Source organism: Eumetopias jubatus, unplaced genomic scaffold (assembly GCF_037043125.1).
Source record: "Eumetopias jubatus isolate StellerSeaLion01/CBP00866 unplaced genomic scaffold, mEumJub1_p1.0 scaffold_8, whole genome shotgun sequence".
NCBI classification, from domain to species: domain Eukaryota; kingdom Metazoa; phylum Chordata; class Mammalia; order Carnivora; family Otariidae; genus Eumetopias; species Eumetopias jubatus.
This window is the reverse complement of record NW_028274814.1, coordinates 103,679,835-103,701,737: the sequence shown is the minus strand read 5'-3', so window position 1 is coordinate 103,701,737 and position 21,903 is coordinate 103,679,835.

The following is a 21,903-nucleotide window of genomic DNA, read 5'->3' as shown; positions in this document are numbered from 1 at the left end:
CCATGTGCCCAGCTAAAATTTGGGTGTTCTGTCACTAAACAAGAAGAGGGGAATACATTTGGGGGGGAACTTAGCAGTCTCTGTCACTAATGGTAACACTCAGTTCCACACAAATGCCCAAGTTAATGAGGAGCCAGAAGCCCGTTAAAAAGAAGTTAATTTTCAGAATGAAAAGAATTGGAGTGGATTTACAGCAGGGATGATAAATATGCAGCTCAGAGAGAGAAAAAGAGAATAGCTGCCTATTATTTAAATTTTAGGGTGACCAGTAATAATACCCTTTTCTTTTTCTCCAGAGTTGAAACTAATTAAGGGACAAATAAGTCAGACAGATGGAGATAAGTGACACTTTTATTACTGATTAAACTGTTTGGAGAACAACTTTTGCCCTGTAGTCACAAGGGACTCACTATCTTCACCTTTAAAATAAACTTACCCACATAGAGGCAGAGTTAAAAAACCACAGTGCCGCCCGCTGCCCTGCCTGCATTTCTCCCTGCCCTGAGCCCCTGCCCTTGAATGCCCCCCTACAGAAGTCCCCTGAAAAGAAAAGAGGAAGGGACTACACCGAGCATATATAGTTTCTTCTCACAAATTCACCAATCAGATAATCAAAATTGAGGGCAAGGGAGAGAGGCCATACATATTAAAACTTGAGGAATAAATATTCTTGTCTAATATTTGTGACCTTTCAAAACTGTGGAGGTTTAGCTAATTACCCTGTGATTGGATTACATGAAATCCCTCTGAACTATATTTATTTAAATGGGCATGAACGTTTTCTCTTAACAAAATGGTCCCCACCTTAAACGTGTAATTAAGGGTCGTATTATATGTGTCAGACACTGAAAACTGTAGGAGTTCACAAAAAGTCTTAAGACAGGTTTCATGGAAGTGGTAGAACTTGAGCTTGCTCTTGAAGTTGGGGCAGGATTTTTGATTGGCTGAGGGAAGGCAGTGTTTCATTCAAGGGGAACTTCATGGATGAAATGACAGTGGGAGAATGGATATGCCATGGTGAAGGCACAGGGAAGAGACTGTGCAGACTATGGCCGAGATGGCTGTTAGCAGCAGGCAGTCAAGTTTGATGGGTAGCTTGGCGCTAGGGCATGGACAACCCTAATGTGGCAGTATGTAGAAGGAGAAGGAAATTTGCAGCCATTGAAGAAAAGCAAAATGTGGTGTTTTTCACAGATTATTCTGAACTCTTTAGTTGGCATGGACTAACAGATTCCCTGTTCTGTTTAATCCAATTAAATAGCCCTGACTAATACATTCCACTTATAAGGTATAGGGAGATGATTTTCAGACTTTTGTGTACACTAGAATAACCTGGCAGACTTGTTAAGAGACCAACTACTGGTCCCTACCCCACCATATCTGATGCATGATCTAGAATGGGGCTCAAGAATTTTCATTTTTAAAAGATCCCAGGTGATGATGCTGTTGTGGGTCCCGAAATCACACTTTGAGAATCACTGGGATGAATGTGGCCTGGGATGAATCTTGCCGGGTTTAAATGAATGAATGAATAAATGAATGAGAATGAATTCCCTAAATCATAAAATGAGAGATTAGAGGAGATGGTCTCTGAAGTCTTTTTGAATCTTTTTTTTTTTTTTTTTTAGTTTTTATTTAAATTCTAGTTGGGTAACATACAGTATTAATATTGGTTTCAGGAATAGAATTTAGTAACTCATCACTTATATATAATACCCAGAGGTCTTTTTGAATCTGTGCATCTGTGATTTGAAACTATAGGATACCCCACTCATATTTTCATGTAATAGGAAACTTAGTGTTTACTGAGATTGCTTTTATCCCCCATTTGTACGTTCATTGCACATGAGAGCTCATGTTATTACATTGGTGGGAATCTGAAGGCATGTGATTGGATTTTCAAGAGAGGAGGCCATCTTAACATGGCCCTTCCACACTTCCACTCAAGAAAGCAAACAAAAAAAAACAGCTTTTTTTATATATATTTCTTTTAATTTTATTTATTTTTTGAGAGAGAATGACACAGAGAGAGAGAATGAGAGGGGTGAGGGTCAGAGGGAGAAGCAGACTCCCCCCTGAGCAGGGAGCCTGATGCGGGACTCGATCCAGGGGCTCCAGGATCATGACCTGAGCCAAAGGCAGTCTCCTAACCAGAGCCACCCAGGCACCCGAGCAGCTCTTTCAAATGTTGTCCATAATCCTATAAAAGTTAAAAAGAGGAAGGATGAGCATTTTTTCTTTAAAGGAAAAGTATATTTGACCCAGTACCTGAAGCTTTGGAAAGCATTCTCTCAAACTGTTAGAAATGTTCAGCCTTAAAAAAATATTGACACAATTCATGTCGTCCAAAACAATCAGCTGGATGTTTGACCAGAAAGGTCAGAGGCTTCCTAGCAAGCTCAGACTCAACCCAGAGGACCACGATCTAGCCACAGTGGAGGGCTATTTGTCAACATTTCCAGTAGCAGCAAAGCTCTCCCTGCCCTCATTGACCTTCATACTGTTGGCTGAGTGAACACTGGCCTCAGCCGGGGCCTCCGCGGGCAGCCACGTGGAGAGAACTCTACCCGGACTGAGAGATTTCCTGAATTTCATTTTGAGGGATCTTTATATGTAGCCCCACATCAAGGAGATGAGGCTGGGAGGTGATGTGTCCAAGGGAACCAGATGACCAGGCATGCAACCCTTTGAAACAGAGGCAAGATTTTGAGGGATCAGCAGGATATCAAGGTTTAATCTCTTTTTCAAGGAAGTTGGGTTTTGTGGTCAGAGCAAACAAGGAAGTGGTCACCCTTTCCGCTGAGAATGCTCCCACATGATTTCAGCTATGGGTGAATCCTGTGATTAGGAATTCTTCTGTGAGAAGTTAGTAAATGTGGAAAACGTAAAACCCTTGAGTATTTGTCCCACTCTGGAATAACCTGATCTTTGTGAGTTGAATTTATTCCACAAATTGGAAACTTTGGGTGGGGGGCAAAAGGCAAACCACTTCTACCTGCACCAGTCTCCCCTAACTCAGGCAAGACTTCGGAACATTGACCTTATCACTTGGTAGGATTTTAAAATCATCTATGGGGGCGCCTGGGTGGCTCAGTCGGTTAAGCGACTGCCTTTGGCTCAGGTCATGATCCTGGAGTCCTGGGATCGAGTCCCGCATTGGGCTCCCTGCTCGGCGGGGAGTCTGCTTCTCCCTCTGACCCTCCCCCCTCTCATGTGCTCTCTCTCTCTCTCATTCTCAGTCTCTCAAAATAAATAAATAAATCTTTAAAAAAATAAAAAATAAAATCATCTATGCACCATTACTTCCAATTTGGAAGCTAGTGGCTGACTAACTTTATGGTGAGCAGGCTTTTTATCCAGTTCATGCAGCATTCTCTCTCCCTCTTGGTCAATCTTTATTCTCTTATGTGATAGGCATACATTTCTATCTAAACCCATTATATTGTGAATTGCTTTGGGGTTAGGCTATGTCTGACTCATCATTGTATTCCACATAGTGAATATCCATCAATAATATTCTCAGTACATAATCTATGTTCTAAAACTGAGCACTGATTGTTGTAAGCAGATTTCTTAATCCTGACGGTCAAGATCTTCTGGAGGGGGGAGAGAGGTAAATTAGAAGCCATGCTATTAATACAATGCTTTCACTCCACCTTAGCTTGCTTATTTTGATCTCATTGCTTAAAATGTCTTTTAACCTTGATGCTGAACAAATTCTTATTCATCCTTGAGAACCAAGTTCAGTCACTGGCTCCTCTATGAAACCTTTCCCTTTTTGTACTAATCTGTCCTTTATGCTTGTTCTTGTTCTTGAAAACATAGTGTAATTCAAAGCTTTGATTCTTATTTGTTCCCTTAGCTCCTTGAGAAAAGTCATCCTTGAAGCTTCTAGCAGAGATTTATTTTAGTGCTGAGGAATTCAGATCTCTTCATTAGAGGCTGTTTTGATAAGGAAAGAACTTGAGAGGTAAAGAGGGGCAGGAAAATGGGGGAGGGTGGAGATGAAGGGTTATCTTGGGTCACCAAAGATAAACGTTGCCTAGTTTCTAATTTCACTAAGGGTTGAAGCTTTCTAATGAGTTAGTGAAAATCCCAATGTAAAGTGGAGCTCAAATTCAACTCACTGAAGCTAGAGAAGGGACGATGAATACTGTGTCCGTCGATCATATGTTGAAACTGGGTCCAAATGGTTTTAAATTCTTAGATAGTAAAGTGGTAGACACAATGTAGCTCTTGTGTTGAGTGTCGCTGTGTTACTAGAAACCAGGCTGTGCTTTGATACCTTGGAGACCCCAAACTGCAATGTATTAAATCCTAAGAAATGTTAAAAATATTTCTGGGCTTTTCTGGGAGAGATCATTTGAAACTCATATCTGCATCCGCTCTCTTAGAAACTGAACCAGTTGGACATTGATTAGGTCTTCAGTGTTGCTCATCACGATTGGCAGCTTCATGAAGGATCTTATTTCTAGGCGAGGGTCAACGGATATCAGTGAAAAATGTTCTTTTCCTTTTAAGAAAAGGCAGTGCTGCCTCTGCTTATTTCCATGGCTGTATCTCAGTGCATCTAGATATAGGAAATCATTTGCTTTTAATTGTCTAATTTCTGGGTGTGACCAAAATGAACTTTGTGATTTTTATACATGTCACCATGTCGACTGACAGATGTATTACTAAAAGGAGAAACTTACTGAACAGTTTCAAGCGTGTATGGAAATAGAGATGGGAGGTGGGACTATGAGAAAGAGAGCAAGTAAATCATTAAACATTTATAGGTCTGTGATTCATATTTAATTTCTAAAGATCAACTATATCCAATCCAAATAAGAATAAAAGACACATCATCATTTTGATATTTTGTGCATCTTTTTACAGACTGTAATCTCTACATAGTTTCCTCAATTTGCGTCATGGTCACATAGGTAACATACCTGCAGTGCATTGCCTCTTTTACCTGTTTTTCCACAGAGTGGAGCTGTAACTGCATTAAGATGAAGCAAACAATCCCAAAGATTGAAGATTGAGTAAATGAGAGTAAGAATTGACCGGCAGCTTCTGTTTATCAGTTGACAGGAAAGGGGAAATAACTCATCAGGTTTAGTTTGAAGATCTCAGGATGCTGAAATCAGACTTTTAGATCTTAATTCAAGGAGAATGAAAAATGAACTGCTCTTGTATCTGCTTATGACAAGTCATTTCTTTACTCTGGGATACAAGTCTGATTCATAGTTGTCTGAAATATTCCTTTCAAAGAGATAAGTTGTGTTTTTTTCAAACTATGGTGCCTTCTAGGTGTGCTAATTCTGGCAGAACACTAGCATCTGGTATGTGGGAAAGTAGATCCTTTTTTTGTGGTACTTAGTTGGCAAATATTTATTCATTTGTCATTTGTGCCAAGAATTGTAGTCCATGAGGATAGAGCGGAGAACATATCAGATGGGTTCCTGCCCTTAAGGAGCTCCCACTTCAGTGAGAGGAGGCAGATAATAAAAGTTGAGCCTTGGAAGAAATAAAATAGGGTAATGTGCTAGAGAGTGACCTCTATTGGTCAGGAAAGATTTCTCTGAGGTGTGATATCTGAGTAGAGGTCTGAATGTTGGGAAGAAAGCAGCCCATTTGACTATTTTGAGGATGTAGGGGCTGAGCACAGCATGTTTAACAGAAACAAGGCCAGTGGATTGGGCTCTGGTGAGCAAGGGGGAAGGGAGGATGAGGTGGGGGAGGGAGGCAGAGGCTGGGTCCCTGAAGGCTGTACAGGCCGTGGTGAGGGGTCTGGAGTTTATTCGTGTTGCAATGAAAGTCACTGAGTGTTTTATGTAGGAAAGGGATGCAGGCTGATGTAATTAGAACAGTTAATTTGGCTGCTGTGGAGAGGATGGACAAATGGAACCCGTCAGTGGCCTTGGACTAGGTGGTAAGAGTGAAGGTGGGAAATGGTTAGTGTAGATATTTATTGTAGTCAAAGCTGTCAGGCCTTTAGATAGACTGGAGGTAGAAAATGTGTGAGAAGAATCAGGGATGGCTACTAAGTTTTTGACCTGAGTAATGAGTAAATGATGATGCTATTGACCAAGGCTTCTGGCGGTGTTGGAAGGGGTTTTGATAGAGAAATGATTCTTTACAGAGTTCTGTTCGGACTTGTGGAAGACATCAGTCATTCTGTGCCAGACTACCCTATTGATGTAATTAGAAGTCCACACTAATACTTTTAGCTAGTGATGTCAATGGGGATGCTTTTAGATGACAGTTTGTTTCCCAGGACTCAGTGGCCTGCAATTTGTGGCCTGGGTGAACCATTAGTACTGGTAACATGTGATTTCTTCAGTTAGTTTTTCCCCCTAAACTAAAGAAGTGAATTGGGTTTCTAATTAATTCTCTAGGCAATAGAGAACCAGGTTATAATTTTATTTTCAATCAGATAGTTTGCTTATTGGCTGCAGAGGCTTCTGGACTATAGAGTGATACAATTTAATCTTGAGAGTAAGAAAGCAAACACAAGTAAATCCCTCAGTGTCTTCAGTTTAACAAGTCCTACTGAAGAAAAGCAACCATATCTAAAATGCCTGATTTTGGGGGCATCTGGGTGGCTCAGTTGGTTAAGCGACTGCCTTCGGCTCAGGTCATGATCCTGGAGTCCCGGGATCGAGTCCCACATCGGGCTCCCTGCTCAGCAGGGAGTCTGCTTCTCCCTCTGACCCTCTTCCCTCTCATGCTCTCTATCTCTCATTCTCTCTCTCTCAAATAAATAAATAAAATCTTTAAAAAAAATAAAATAAAATGCCTGATTTTGTTGGGCTCTCAGATAGAAATAGATAGATCGATTATGTCTTTTTTTCCCTGTGAACATACATTCTCAGATGGAGATTCCAGATTGAGAATTTTGTGCCAGATCCTGAATGGGGATAGACATCATACTGAGGAAGTTATCTTGGCGGCAAGGGGGAGTCATTGAAAAGTTTCACATGTAGAGGTGACTTATTCTAGCCTTCCATACTAGAAAAACCACTACAGCAACAGTATGGAGATAAAACGTAAATGAAGAGGAACACCCCTCACCTGTCCCCCAACTGTGACATCCCTCCCATATACATAGGCTTGTGACTTAGCCATTGGTGTATTCAGTACCTTTAGGAAAGACAGAGTCATGATATGTGCCTTCTTGAAATTCCATAGGAACATGCTTCAAGATCTAAGTAAGAAAATTGCCAAACCAGTTAATACCAGTAGCTTTAAAAAGAAAAATAAAACATTATTATAATGTAATTGCTTTATTATGTGCTGTCACCTGAGTCATCTTCCAGTTCAAGGGCACTTAGACCCCTCTGACGGTGTAAAGAACCCTTTCCAGTCAGCCATACTATGCTTTGGCTTTGCTTTTTTGTTTTGTTTTGTTTTGTGTCCTTTTCTCTTATTGATTGTGAAGATTTGTTTTCTGGAAATGTCTTAGAAGCAGCCTGCTGAATTTTCTCTCTGGTGGGTATGTATCTTTTTATTTGTAGGATATATAGACACTATGACTCAGGTAACAGTGAGCACAAGCAGAGAAATTAAAGGTAGGAAAAAAAAGGGGGGGGAGCAGACATAAATTTCCAATTTCTAATCCACAACACTTACCATGTCACCAGGAAGAATAATGAGAATAAACTTGTTGTGGCAAGCTTGTCATTCATTTCCTCAGCAAATACTGAATGCCTCAGTATGCCAGGCAATACCAGATGCTCTTATCCTCATGGTTATTTTGACACAGGCTTGGGAAAGGTTTGGTATACTCATTAAGAAAAAGAATTAATTCCTTAAAACTTTAAAGTCCTTAGTCTCTTACTCTGCTGGCTTGTTTAAACATTCATTTATTAATTCATTCAGCAAATATATCTATTTTGATTAATTATTATGGAAAAGACTGTGCTAGGTTTTGAGATTCATGAAAGAAAATCAAATAAAATGTAGCTTTCCAAGAGTTATGGAGACTGCCACTGCATTTCAGTGGTTCCTGTGGTGTCAGTAAATGCATCAGGAGAGTTAAATCCAATATAGTAACCAGCAGTGGTTTGAAACAGTCATTTGAAATGTCCTGGGGCTGGAATAAATAATGAATCATTATTATGAAGTGCTAGGTCCCTGGGGAATATGATCTTTGCACCAGCCAGAGATGGGATGAAAGGCATTTCTGGTCACTGAAGCTGTGTGAGAATACAGCCTCAGTAATGAATCCAGTCATGTCTCAGGGTACACGATAGGAGACGGAGCTACTGCCTCTCCAATGTCTATTGTATTTTCCCCATTCTTACTTACTATGCTTTGCATTATAGAAACCCTACTGAGTTTTCCTCTTTGGCTCTAATGAACATGTCCCTCTCAAAATTGTTGGCCATTATCCCTCCCACAGAGTTACTAACAAATATTACAAATTCAGGGCCAGGAATGACAAACTGTTTACAAGAAGAGCTAAAAGGTGTTAGTCAAATGACCAAGAATCCACACTATTTTTGTTTTTGTTAACATACAAAACCGGACACAGTGCCTGCAGGCTATTGGGGACCCACGAGTAAGATCTTAGCTTTTAGAAGCTGTGAAGTAATCTTCAACATTGAAAATATCTCTTCAGATTTCACACCTAGAATAATCTAGAGAATTTGGAGAGACCTCCCCGGGAGAGTTTTTGAAATTGAATAAAGGTAGAAGATAGGGCTGGAGGAGTATGGCATGGAGTAGCAGAGGACATGGCGGCTTGGGGATGAGTTTTCTTCAGGAGACTAGCATGGTGAGTGGAAGGGGAGGGAACTGAGACAGATCGCCTTTGATTCTTTTCTAACAACTCTGTGAGGTAGGTTTTGGGACTCCCTCAGTATGTGCTATTTCCATTTACAAAAGTAATTGAATTTTTAGTGAAGTGAGTGATTTAACTTAGATGCATGTGTTTAATAGATACAGTGTAGTCCTGCGAAGAACACAAGCCTTCCAGTTAGATCTGCTTTGGTATCCTGACTAGGCTGCTTGTTGGATTTATGTGATCCTGTTTGAATAATTTCATCCTCTCACCTGTAGAATGGACCTAATAAAGCCTGTGCTGTTACTGAAAGATTAAGGTAAGTAACTGTATGAGAAGCACCTAAACCATATCAGGTACATGTTAGCCTTTCAATAAATGGAAACTATTATTAGGACAAAGTTACAAAAGAAGATTATAAAATATTTTCTGAAGATTTTAAGAAATTGGACAGATTCTCATTAAATTGTGATATTAGGTATGATCCTGGGAAAGGAGATTTGATCACCTTTCCCACATTTCCAACAAATTTTATTTTGTGTTGCATAATTGACATAACAATTCAAAAATTCACTAGTATATAAAGTAAAACTCTACTCCCTTCTCATTCCATGCCCTGAGGTGATCACCATGAATAGTTTGATGTGTATCTTTTCATAATCTTTCTCCAGTTACATGAAAACACACACATACTTTTTGTAAAACTGGAATTATATTGTACATGTATTTCTGCAACTTGCTTTTTTCATGTAACATGGACATTTTTCTATGAAAACTCATGAAGTTCTATCTAGTTTTTATTTTTAATAACTCTATAATACTCTGCAGTATGGATATGTCATTATTTGTTAATCTCCTGCTGTTTGACTCTTAGGGATTTTTTAAATCTTATTTTATTTTGCCATAACAAATGATGCTGCAGTATACAATCTCGTATGTTTTCTTTCTTTTTTTTTTTTTTCTATTTCTCCACACCCAGCATGGGACTTGAACTCACAACCCTGAGATCAAGAGTTGGACTGGATTGAGCCAGCCAGGCATCTCCGTGTATGTTTTATTTCTGTAGGATATATTCCTAGAAATATGCATGTCTAGGTCAATGCATATTGATATTATAATAGGCTCATTTTTAGAAAACTTTACTAGATTCCAGTTAGGATTTATTTTAGCTGACTTTAAGCTTATATGTATGGCTTGCATTACTGAAAAACAGCTTAAAAGAAACAGCCTAATTGACCATGAGTTCAATGGGACATGAAGTGAATAAAGTTGGAGAAGTAAACTGTTTTCTGGACTCTGGAAGTGATAGGATTGTCTTCTTCCTAGAACTTGTATCAGTAACTCTGATCCCTTGGGAACAAAATTGCAGCTTTGGAAGCTTTGGGTTTTGTTGAAGAGGAATGTCTTTAGCTGATTTAAAACTATGCTGGTGGCTCAAGTTAGGTCATTAGTACCTTTTAGTCAACAGTGTCAAAAGGTTGTAGGAGATGAAGTGTGATCTTTGTTCACATCCCTGAGGAGACTGTCAAGATAACCAAGGCAATTTTCTCTTGTACTTTCGAGAGTGAAATCAGCTTGAAAAAAATTGGTGCCTTCCTTCAGTGGGAGAAATTCAGCATGCTTAGTTATCCAAATCCTATAACTGCTACCTATTTTAACACACTGGAATCTGAGAGTCTGTGTCATTTGCATCATTTGGAGGGAGAGGAAAACTGGTTGCGCTATAGCTGGGGGATTTTTCTCTTTCTTGGCCCTCCAAGCTCCCTTATCTCCTCCTATTTCAAACACTTTCCCTGCCAAAAGCCTAATCCACATCTGCACAAAGGGAACACTCCCGCACTGATCCATGAGGAAAAGCACTGGGGCCCAGGAATTCTTCCTGGGTGAAAAGTGCTTCTGTTAACTTGCTGATTTGTCTCTGAAAAAGAATTTTATTTTTCTCTCTAGTGGCTCCAGAAGAGGAAATTAATTTCTAGTTTTGAATTCATTTTCTTCTTTATGTAAATTTTAAAGCTTTTATCAAAAATAACACATGCACATAGTTTCAAAATAAAATAGTACAAAAGCACTTAGAATGAAAAGGAACATTTCCTTATCCTTCCCCTCCTCAGCTCCAGTCCCATTTTTAACTTGTTTCTTCTCATGACTTCCTCCATCTCTCTAAATAGAAGGTTTACACTGCTTACTTTTCTTTTCTTTAAAAAAATTTATATGTAATCCTACATAAAATATGTTGACCTTGATTCTGCTATTATACATGGGAATTTACTTCACTTCTATTTCCTCTTTCCTTCTTTTCCCCCTTCCACCCAGTTCAGTTAAACCATCATTTTAAATTCCTCAATGAGTTATTGTATGTTAGGCTGATTGCACTTCTGGTAAGAAGAAAAATCAATTCCAAATATTTAAGCAGTAAGAAAAATGTATTTTCCCACAATAAGATGTTCCAAGATAGCAGAACAGCTCTAAGGTTAATCAGTTCAGATGATGTCTCAAAGAACACGAGAACACTTCCTTACTCTTTCTCCCAGAAGGCCAGTGTAGATTTCTCCTCATGTCTCTGGCTAGAGCCAGCCACATTCCCACTAATAAGGAGTGGCAAGGAGTGCAGAGTTACCGCCATTTAGATGAATCGTGAGTTACCCGAGTCGTTCCTCAGCAGATGATTCCAAAGGATAGTGTGGACAGATGAATACAATCTGGGCTCTGCAGACAAGCAAAAGGCAGAGGGAAGCAGGAGATGAGTGGGGAGGTGACAATCACCTCGTTAGATTTAATGTTTATACTTTTATTTATTCTTCCGTAGACCCTAGAAAGTATCTCTTGATTCCCCAACCCTGCCCCTCAGCAGTATTCCCTCCTTTCCACTTCCCAGCATTTGTCATTTGTGTTGTTACTTCGTCACTTTTGCCACCATCACATTCTGCTCTCTACCTTGCTTAAGGATTACAAATTTTATGCATAGATTCACTCTAAATGTTGGAAATCAACAATCAAGGTTGTATCACTGTGATGTAGAATTCTCTTTCAAAATCAAAATTCTGTGTCCCTCTAGTGATTTCAGTATGCCCACCAATGTGCCTGGTACATACCACGCGCTTGTGTCTGCTGAATGAGTGACCCTGAGGTATTTATAAATGGATTCTGCATGTAAAGGCAAGTCCAGTGGGGTGGAGGAAGGATAAGAAGATGGAAGCAGAAACACACCTAAGTTTATTCAGGTAGTTAAAGCTGCTATAGAAGCCAAAGCCTTTAGTAGGGTGGAAATCTCAGATTGCATATGTAAATTGCAGAATTGTATGATTATTCTTCTCCAAGAATTAGAAGAGTCTTTCTCCAGAGACAGTGATAGGGCATGTACTGTTGCCGGCTGGTGGGACTTTATCTGGCTCTGTGCCCGTGCACCTGTATGCAGGGTGCAAAATAATTCCCTTTGCTCAGCACTGGCATCCAGGTTGCCCATTGGGCTTTCAATTAGGATTTACCTCAACAGGCCACCTCCCTGTGATAAATGACCCATGGGGAAAGACAAATGAAGCCCGGCATGGGGCAAGCTGTTCTCTGAGAATAACTCTTTTCTCCAGGTATTGTCACTGAGAATTCCTGGTAAGGTCAAATGGATTTTGTCCCAGGAAGAAAAAAAACACACACACAGGAGTGATTATTGCTGTGAGGACTGTGGGTGAGGTGGCTCCAAGGAGGAGTCAGTAATAGATGGATGCAGAGTTAGAAATGTGAAATTTTATATAGGAAATCTTTGTAGCTCTAATTAGAAATAGAATGCGGATTCAGCTCAGAAGGTAGATCTGAAAGACTTGCCACTCTTATTTCACTATTCATGCAGTTCACATGATTCAGCATATCAGTGGGCAGAAACCCTGGTTACAATGTTGCTAATTAGAGTATCTGTACTCACACCTAGTGGACCATTTCACTGGCTTTGCATCTCAAGTAGTGAATGGAAGAGGGAATGTTAAGGATGCCCTATTAAAGCAACTAAACAGTGCAACAAATAGTTCGCAGTTCCTCAGCTGGCATTGTTAAGAAAATGATTTTTTCTGGTGGAATTCTAGTTCCTAAACAATTGGAAGTTATTGTTGGCTCTCAAAGGACTGCTGATTCAGATACATTTTTGGATGGATGTAGGAGAGAAGGTGGGAAATACTTCTTTGGTTTGCATGGAGGAAAGGAATTATTCATCTCATTGAAATAATTTTTTTTCTTATGGTAATTATTTTGGAATAATTTTCTCCACCATGGGCCAATTTAAGGAAATTGAGTTATAGAGAAATGGTGAGCCAAAATTCCTGCATCATTAAATTTAATGTCGGATAATAACATGGGTTCTGTTGGTGAGTTGCCATTTAAGCAGCCTGCTGCCATTTCAAATAAAAAATGTTGGCCAAGGTTTGGACTGACCCTTGAGATTCAGGGCCTCTTGAATCTGGGTCTTGGAACTTCTGGGAAATGGACACAGCTCCCTTCCACCCCTTTACCTTTACCTCAGGCTGAGCCCAATATGAACCTGTAGATTGCTAACTCCAACCTGGGCTAGGCATCCTGTCTTTCCTGAACTAGAGACCTGAGACTGCGTGTAGGCTGTTAGCTGGAATCTGATGGGACTGAGTGGTGGAGCAGGCCTGTGGCTGAATGATACCATTCACCCTGATGTCAGATTCTTTTCAGGATCAGATTTTTCACTCTTGAGTAGCTGTCTCCCTGCAATCCGTATGTTTCTTTACTCCTTTTTTCCTCCTTTTTATTGGTAGCTTATGCCGTTCTGTGTCAGGCCTTGCCTTAGAAGCTCCGCACAGGCCATAGTGGTGATGGGTGCTGTCTTTCTGAAACAGGTGGGGCCCAGGCTGGCATTTCCCCCATCTGACGTGGGTTTGAAAGCAGTTTCTTTTGCTCTCTTACTGGTGGCTGAATCATCTCTCTTCTTAGGACCCATGCCTGCTATCTGGGATTTTAATCTACTGTCTCTTCTCTTTTACTTTTCAATCTTTCTCCCTCCACTGGCTTTTTCCTTTAGACCCACAAGTGTGTTTAGATTTCCCTTATAGCCAAGCCATGTTTAGTTCTGTGTATATCTGTGTATTTATCTCTTTCTTCATTTTCTCAACCTGATCCTCCACTGAACTATGGGCAAAATTCTTGAGTCAGGTACTCATTGTCTTCATGTCTCATCACCCATGTACTCTCTGACCCTTTGCCATCTGTCTTCTCCCCACAACATTTATCTGAAATGGCTTCCTTCGAGGTCACTAGTGACTTTTTTTAATTTGAAATTTTTATCATGGAAAATGCCAAATATATATAAAAGTAGAGATAAGATTATTCTCATTGAATTCTGGTGATTTCTTTCTTTTATAATCATCATCCCCATTCCCATCCCATTCCCATTGCGGGCCATTTGTGTAAGTTAACTTTGGAGAATGAACTCTACATCTCTAACAGAAAGACATTAAAAAAGTATAACCACCATATCACTTCTAATAAAATGAACAATATTTTGGTATTGTATAATTCCTGGTATACACTCAAGTGTTTCTGACACTAGTTATCTTTTAATTGTTAAAACCGGGGACCCTTTGTCTTTATTCCTTTGATATAATAGTCACTGTAGATCATTTAATTTAATTTTTCTGTTTTTTAAAGATTTATTCATTTATGAGAGAGACAGAGCGAGCATATGTGAGCCAGGGGTGGGGGGGCAGTGGGAGAGAATTTCCAGCGACTCCCTGCTGAGCACAGAGCCTGACACGGGGCTTGATCCCATGACTCATGAGATCATGACCTGAGCTGGAATTATGAGTCAGACACTCAACTGACTGAGTCACGCAGGTGCCCCACTGTAGACCATTTTAGTATGTAATATTAAATTCTGGAACAGTAATATCCTTACCTCAGCTCCAATATTATTTTTCCTTTCTCTGATGAGGGTTGAGGGCATAGCTTGGACATAGACTCTTTTCCAATTCAACTGTACATCTCAGAGTGTGTAACATTTCCCTAGGGAAACTTTCCCCAACTGCCTTCACCTGGCCAGGCCCAATCCAAGTGCTGCTCCACTGTTCCCATAGCATCACATGTATACCTGTACCTCCATTATTTCCATAGGTTCTTGAATTTGTTTGTCTGTTTCTGCTGGACAGTGAACTCATATTCATTCTTCTTTGCCTAATGCCTAGTTAAGTAGTACCGAACTCAACTCTCTAATTAATCCTTAATATTAACATTACTATTACTGGTGTGTAATGGTTACCAAGTACTTCAATGTGCTAGGTTGTATGTAAGTGCTTTGATTTAATCCTGACAACTCTTGTAATAAACCCCCATCAGCATCATTATTACTTTAAAGATGAGGATGCTGAGGCTTTGTGAGGTTGTTACCTGATCAAGGTGAGAGAAATGAGTGGTTGTATGGCATGGAGGTTTGAGTCCCAGATCCACTGTTCCTTGATGGTGAGACCATGGGCAAGTTTGTTAAACTATGCAAGTTCTGCTTCTCCATTTGTAATATGAGGATTGTGAAAATCTTTGCCTTGCAGAATGGTGAGGTTTAAATGGGATAATGCATTTGAAATCATTTGAAAACTGCTGGGTTTTTGAGAAAATCACACATGATCTTTCAACCATAATTTACTGCTCTCATTTGGGTATAACTGCCTTCCATTCTTTCCCCCCTAGTCATATAATGCATATAGTTGTAATCATAGCATGCATTCAATTTTATGGCCTACTTTTCCAGTTATGAACATTACTATGTTGCAACATGTTTTCTTTTTATTGTGAAGTGTATCACACACATAGAAGAGTGTATAAAATGCATATGTGTATTTTAAAGAATAATTATAAAATGAAAAGTTGTAAATACACTAACTAGATCAAAACATTACCAACACTTTAGAAACAGCTCTAGGTGCCTCCTTTTCACCCTTCTAGAGGAACTGTTTTGCTCATTTTATATTCATTATGGTATTTCTCCTTATAGCTTTATCACCCATGCATGTATCCTTCAAACAGTGCATGGTTTAATCACCCATGCATGTATCCTTCAACAATACCTAGAAAAACTGAGTAGCAAGCACAAGCCTACCTGTGTAAGGAAAAGGCAATATGGCCACTCGTAGATGAAACAGAAAACATAACTTGCAGGGTCACTGTGTCATAGCCTGGCCTCAGCTTTCCTGAAAATCCTTAAGAGCCCCTTTTGGGGAAGTCAGTATGCACAGTTAGGAGGTAACTCTTGTGAAGCAGGACTTAGCACAGTTGGGGCATCTGGTGGAAGTATAGACGGGCCTGGTAATGGATGTCCAGTAGGAATAGGATGAAAGGAAGAAACTGCATTGTATTTTCCATTTTAAGCTTACTATGGCCTACCTCAAACTTTCAGGAATAGATCAAAGCAAAACATTTCTCTAGAAAGAAATGAATATTCTCAACTGATTCAAGAGTCAGAATGTGGAGTGGAGAAGAAAGGCATTAGTGCATGGTTCACATAAGCCAAGTGCATATGAGGAACTGGGCCAGGCTATATTTGGGCATTCAGTCCTCAGATTATAAGGTTGGCAAAAAGGCAAGAAGATCTTGCTAATGGTAGTCCTTAGTGTGTCAGTCTTTTGAGTAACACTGTTCTGATTGCTCTAAACATTTGTTATGTAACCGCCATCTTGGGCTCTTCCTTCACTTTCCCCCAGAGACTCCATTTGATTCCCTTTTGTATTGTATCTCCTGTCTTCCTAAGTCCCGTGTTTTTCTCTTTCTTGACTTACTTCCTCATTTTGATGGAACACATTAATCGGTTTTACTTACTAATGGGTTAGTGGGAGATTGATTTTTTATTTTTTTGAGATCACGAATGTCTGAAAATGCCTATATTCCACTTTCACACTTCTTTGATAGCTTGGTTGAGGATTGAACTCTAGGTTCGATATCATTTGAAGTCATTTCTCCATTGTCTTCTAGCCTTTAGTATAGCTCCTGAGATATCCAGTTACATGGACTTCTTCCCCTCCTCCTCTTCCTCCACCTCCCCTCTCAGAACTTACAGAATCTTCTCTTTGGTTCAGTATTTTGAAATTTCACAATAATCATCTAGGTTTATTTTCATCCACTGGTACTGAGCACTCAGTGGATCCTTTCAAACCAGCATCTCAGTTTGGGGGAATGTCCCTCAATCATTTTGTTGATAATTTCCTCTTCTTTGTTTCTCTGTTTCTGGAGCTTGTACTACTCAAGCACTGGGTTTCCTGGATCCGGTTTCATATATTTTTTAATCCCTTTTCTCTTATTTCCCAGATCTTTGTCTTTTTTATGTTTGAGTGTGTCACATATGGGAAATTTCCTCAACCCTTTTGTGTTTTGTTTTTGTTAACTTTTGTGATCAGATCCTTAAGAGAGCACTTTTTTGTTCTCTGAAAGTCTCTTTTAAAAACCAGTTTCATGAATGCAATATCTTCTCCGATTAATAACATATTATTTGATGTTTTCTCCTTTTGCATGGTCTCTATTTTTACTAAATTGTTCTTTTCCCCCTAATTTTGTGCTTTGGGTTTCTATATTTACCCAGGATTAAGCATATTTTCATATGTTTAAAGGCATCTGTGTTTCCTATTCTGATTATTGTCTATCCATATCCAGTGTTTTAAGATTGGCAATCATTAGTATTGGCACCAATGCAGGAAAATAGGCACTCTTCAGAACTCTTGATGGAATATGAATTTTTAACATCTTTTTTGAGAGAGCAAGTAGTATGTCTCATAATTTTGAAATGTACATGTCCTTTGATCAAGAACTTAGCATCAGAGAAATGTAAATTAGTTATATTGAGAGGTTTCTGTACCAGAAGGAATGAAGGAGATACCACTTTAACTAAAAAATCTGGACAAGATACATGGAACAGCAGTTTTCGCATTGGAGAAGAAGCAGCAAGAGCTACATTCCCAAGAGAAGGCAAACAAACAAGGTGGGCTCTCTGACTGCACCAGCTCACTGCCCAGAGCCAATTTCCAGACCATAGCACGAGGAGGGGGAACCCAAACACACCAGGTTGTCTCAGTTAGTTGTGGAGACAGAGACTGAGTTTGGGGAGGTCGAGCTATCAACAACTTGTAGGTCAGAGTTCCCCAGAGAATGTAGCTATGGGGAGAAGGGGGAAGGAGTGACAGAGGCAGAAGGCAGGAAAGGAAGCAAGTAAGCAGCAGAGGAATCCTCCTGTGGTTTTGGCTGAGTACTGATCTGTGCTTTTGTGAGAGGAAAACTCTCAGACCAGAAGAGCAACCATCAGAAAGAAGGTAGAAAAAGTATTGGAACTCAAATAAGGCTGGGAATAGTTTATGTTTTTACCAGCCATAGTGGAAAGACCTCATTTTATACAACATTGTGTAGAAACCTCCAAGGAATACTGTCTTAGTACTGGGGAACTAAATTAGCCCTTACCCATGACTGCTCTGGACCTACCCTAACAAAGCTTAAAAGTAAGTCTTTGAAGGCGCCTGGGTGGCTCGGTCAGTGAAGTGTCCAACTCTTGATCTTAGCTCCAGTCTTGATCTCAGGGTCGTCAGCTCAAACCCCGCATTGGGCTCCATGCTGGGCATGGAGCCTACTGAAAAAAATAAAAAATAAATATAAAATTTAAAATAAGTCTTTTTTAAAAAAAAATTATTTATTAGAGAGACAGAGAGTGCATGAGCGGAGAGAGGGGCAGAGGAGAGGGAGACAATCAGATAGATCCCCTGCTGAATGGGGAGCCTGACACAGGGCTCGATCCCAGGACCATGAGATCAGGACCTGAGCTGAAATCAAGAGTTGGACACTTAACCAACTGAGCCACCCAGGCGCCCCTAAAAAAAAGCAGGTCTTGAAAACATTCAACTGACACCATAACTTCTTTGTATGCCAGAAAAAATATTCAACTTTATTCAAAGGAATACAATAAACTTGAGATGATGGAACTAGCAGAAAATAATATTGAAGCACCTATTATAAATATATTCCGTATGTTCAAGAAGGTAGAAGAAAATATGAGCATGTTGAAAAGAGAAATGGAAGATACAGATCCCAAAAGGAACTCTTTTTTTTTATAAGATTTTATTTATTTATTTGAGAGAGAGAGCACATGAGAGGGGGGAGAGTCAGAGGGAGAAGCAGACTCCCTGCTGAGCGGGGAGCCCGATGCGGGACTCCATCCAGGGACTCCAGGATCGTGACCTGAGCCAAAGGCAGTTGCTTAACCAACTGAGCCACCCAGGCGCCCCAAAAGGAACTCTTAAAGATGAAAAAATACCATATCTGAAATGAAGAAGAGACCAGGTGGGATTGAGAGCAGATTAAGCGCCAGAGAAGACAAGATCAGTGTGCTTCAAGACAGTAATAGAAACCATCCAATAGAAAGCACAGAGAACAAGAAGCCTGAAAAAACACATCATGATCTGTGGGACAATATCAAGCAATCAAGCCACATGTAATTGGGCTCCCAGAGAAAGAGGAGAAAAGGAGAGAAAAATATTCACATAGCCCCTGCCATTCCCCAGTCAATGGAGGGAACTTGGAAAAGGGACTTCTGGTGAACATGACACACATTGTACAAGGTCCAGACTTGAAGTACCCTTCGTGGATGACTGTCTCCACGCAGTTCCAGGCACCAAACTGAGAAAATTTCAAGGAAGATGCTCCAAAGCACAGGGATCCCTGAGGGGCATGACTCAGGACAGGCAGCCCACTTAACTCCTGTCTAGGGGTGTGACTGCATCCATCTTCTTTCTTATCCTGGGGAAATACTGAAGCTGTAGTTTGAAGATAGTAGGACTTCCATCAGTCTGAATGACAGAATGTAGCAGTCCCCTTCCCAGAAACTCCCACGCCCATCCCTGCTGCCCATGGCATGTGATGTGAGTAAAGGAAATCAACTTCTGTTGTGTCAGACCAGCGAGGTTTCAGGATGTATCTGTTACAGCAGCTACCCAGTAACCCCCCCATTGATTATCCCAACTCCTTCATGTTTTAATTACCTGTGAACCTGGATAACCTCCAGAATGGCTAGCATCACTGCAGCGGTCTTTTTTTTTTCCCCCAGACTCTTTTGGGTTTCCTCCATTAATCCAGTGTGTGTGATTTTTATAGTTCAATAATTTCACATTTTTAGTCTGCTGATGGCACTTTGTTCTGTTTTCTTTGATCATTCCTGTCATTTTGGGGGTTGGGGTTGAGAGAGTAATTAGATTTGTGTGCTTAATCCACCATCTTGTGTCAATTTCCCTTTCATTGTGTTTTAGTTTGCATTTTTTGATTCCTAATAAGACTATGTTCCTGTGTGTGTTCACTAATTATTTTGTAATTTGTGAATTTGCTGCTCATGTCCTTTCCTTCTTTATTTAATTTTAAAAGTTAAGAACTATTGCTTAGCTGCATTCAAATTCATCGAGTCCAGAGCATGCCCTGTGCATGCCTGTTTCCCTGTATTTACTCATGTTGGTCCCTACTTTGAGTTATTCTCTCTCCTCTGTCCTCTGTTTGTTTAAATTGGATCCTTCATAACACTTTTGGAAAGACTTCACCTCAGCTATGGACCCAGTCTTCAGTTATCATTCCTCCAATAATTAATTATGATGGGTTATATTTATTGGGTACTTACTCTTGCCAGACTCCATACCAAGGGTTTTACATACATGATCATATTTAATTCTTAAAACAACTTTGTACATTAGTTACAATTATTAAACCCATTTTACAGATGAGGAAACTGAGGCATAGGCAGTTTACTTAATATGCCTAGAGTCACATAGGTGGAGGGTGATGGAAAGGGATACAAGCGCATTCTGCCTGTTTACAAAGCACTTAACCATGGCACTCTATTTATTTCCCTGAATTCCTGTAGTCCATTTTGTTGTGTCACTTGGGTATAGCATATTTAATCTATGTATATTATTTATTTTGCTTTTATATATGTCTTATATTTACTATTTAGTTGTAAACTTTTAAAGGTTACAAAGTTTTGCCATATAAATGCTTTTTGTATCCTTGGTGTGAATCTCAGTGCTAACGATGTTAGGCCCTCAATGAAGTTTGTTAAATGTAGCAGTTGTTCAGGATCTCTTTTGGATTAATTAATTCCTTATCTAACGGAGATTCTTTTTGCACACAAAGTTGAGAGTCATCTTCTTTGTAGTTTATTTCAAGTAACTCTTACCACATACTAAATATCATTCCTTTGTGATATCGCTATTGTTATGGCAAGTAATTTAGAAGGTCCTTAAGTGACAGCTTCAGCACTTGATAGAATTCCATTTGTAGTTATGAAGAACTAATATGCATGGAAGTTTCCAGAATTGAGCTTGATTTCCTTGACTCTTTTTTGATCAGGTGAAACTTCCTAAATAAGCCTGGCTTCTGTCCCATCACTTTCCCAAGATTAAAAACTTCAAGTCTTTATAGTTACCTTTAAAAAATTTCAGGGCAATTTGCAATAACAGCAAAGCAGCTCATCTTCAATAGAACTTCAAGGGTGTTTTGGGTTATTGCCCTCCCATTCTTGCTTAGACTTACAGAGTTCAATTTTATCTTTCTTCCCAGTCACTAAATCTGTGTCTAAAGAAGAGAAAAAGACATCGCGATCAAGATGATGATAATACTCAGCAATTTTTATCTCCTTCATTTTCTCACATATTTTAGCACTACCCATTTCCCAGCATTCCCAAGTCCAGTTGTGCTGGGAACTGGGGTGGAATCAGATTTTCTCCATGTGAAGACAAGAAAGTAGAAGTTAAAGATACATATCTGGATCCTGGCACCCCAACCCAGGACATTAATATGTAAGGACATTTACAGTTTTCACAAAGGATGAAATAAAATTCTCACCACAGAATTTATTTTCATATACTTAAATTATTAATAGAACTATATTTACAAAAATAATTGGTAAGAGGTGATTGCTACAAAATTAAACTAATGGTTTTAGATTCTTTGATCAATATTCAGGTTTAGAAAAATTTTTTTTAAAGATTTTATTTATTTATTTTAGAGAGAGAGCACAAACAGGGGGAGTGGGAGAGGGAGAAGCAGGCCTCCTGCGGAGCAGGGAGCCCGACATGGGGCTCGATCCCAGGATCCTGGGATTATGGCCTGAGCCGAAG